We start from the raw sequence: 2,142 nt of genomic DNA, 5'->3' as shown, positions 1-2,142 counted from the left end.
ATATATATATATATATATATAATTCAGTTATATTTATAAAAATAATTATATATTTCCTTAAAAATACATGTTTATAAAGTTTCACAATAATTTTAATATAATCCTTTCTCATTATCATTTTTAAATTATTAAAATGAAATTACTAAAGATTAAATTTAATAAAAGAAGAAGGATACAGATGTATGTTACATAAGTAAAAAAGAATATTTACCGCAAGGTTGCTCCGCCGGTGCCTGATGCCTCTCCCAGATCTCGTCCTCCTCTCAGAATAGGGTTGACGTCCTCTCGCACAGGACACTCGCGTAAAACACTCACGAATAATTATAATTGCGCGCGGACTGTAACTTAAACGACACTTCTGATGCAAACGCGCGACGCGACGAACCAACTGCGGTTCGTTCATTTTCAAGTAAATCGGCGACGACGATACGTTAGCTTCCCCGTCCTTGGATTTTTAAACGAAGAGAACGAGTTTATTCTAAGTATCTAAAAATTTATCTAGAAATTTATCATTCAGATAGATCTGAAAATTTTTAGATTCTTGAGAAAAACCATTCTTTTCGTGTAAATATCCTATGAGCCCTCCCACCACGTCGTACCTGTGAGAGGAAAGATAATCTGAAAAATTTAATATATATAGCTATTATCTATATTACATGCAATTATTATGCAATCGGTTAACTTTTAGAAACGAATATTAAACACACGAATATTAAACAAACAAAAAATTAATTAAATTATTAAGCTATATTAATTGTGAAAGCAAGAATTGCGTTATTTACATGAGAGTGTTCATACTAGCATTGTTTTTTTATAACTCGTGTGATACCGTTCGTACAGACAAGTAGCCGTGTCGCGTGCCATTCTTCTTCACGTTTCTTTTTGGAACATATATAATAATCGCAGAAAATGCTAGATATAATACGAAATGTATTGTATGAATATTCATATAATACGATTATCAGTATGATTAATTATTCATAAAGTACAACGTTATTATATTTGGCATTCTTCGCGATAAGATTTCAAAAAGTGAAAAAGAACCGCCCGCAACACGATTACCTGCTTGTACAATTCTCGGTAAAAGAATGAACTGCGCGATAACTACGCATAAACGTAAACATGACGCGCCGCTCCGTGCCACCCGTGCCATCCCCAATCCAAGGTCGCGCGCCAACCGTCTAACTGCCGAAATATTAATGCGTATTACGAAATAAAATAGTACATTCTCTACATTTTTAATGTTCTTAATTCTTCGATTAATGAAACAATTTATTATATGTATCTAATTTTAGCAACGCGAGTCGTTTAATGTAGAATCATAATTATATACACATCGTAATACACCAAAAAACATATTTGACGTTCATTTTATAATTTTAAATATTTCGCAATTACAATGTGCCGACCAAAAGCAAGAAGTAAAAATAGATTTTTACGAGCATGGTTTTTCTTTCATTATTGTTCACGTGAAGTGCTTTTGACATCTCAATATTATATCTCAATTTTTATTGCTCTTTTTTGTGATTTACAATTAAATAAAGATTAATAATATATCTTTTAAATGAAGATAAATGCAAAAATTTATTTTAAATTATGAAACAATTTCGACCAAATAGAATAATACGTCTAAACAGCATATACCTTTAGAGATATGTAATTTAAATATAATTTATCTATTTACTTTTCTCGTACCATAAGAATGCGGTGTAATACGAAAATGACAGAATTATACGATTCAAAGTGACAAAAAGCCACAATTTGAAATATCTAACAATAAGAATCTCATTTTTATACCGTACATGTGAGAACACATGAAATATTTAAAATACTCATGAGCTGTATATGTGCGTAATAAAACTAAGAAATAAAAACCGTGCAATAAAACCTATTAAGCCTTAATACACTCTTTAGCCTTTACGTAATTCGCGTTCGTAGATATAATTTTAATCTAATTTTAATTAATTAATGCGACTCGCGGAACGACTCGTAAAATACTTCCGTCTTCGTCCGAGATCGCCGAGCGAATGCCGAAGTGATGACGTAGTCAATCGCGTCGCGACACGCTCCCCCACTCTGTTCGTCGCGTGATTCCTCCCCTCGCCGTTCGGATACCCAATTGTCGTGTATGAAAAATATTCA

Source organism: Atta colombica, unplaced genomic scaffold (genome assembly GCF_001594045.1).
Source record: "Atta colombica isolate Treedump-2 unplaced genomic scaffold, Acol1.0 scaffold281, whole genome shotgun sequence".
In the NCBI taxonomy this organism is placed as follows: domain Eukaryota; kingdom Metazoa; phylum Arthropoda; class Insecta; order Hymenoptera; family Formicidae; genus Atta; species Atta colombica.
The sequence above is the reverse complement of the archived record's forward strand: the minus strand, read 5'-3'. Positions refer to the sequence as shown.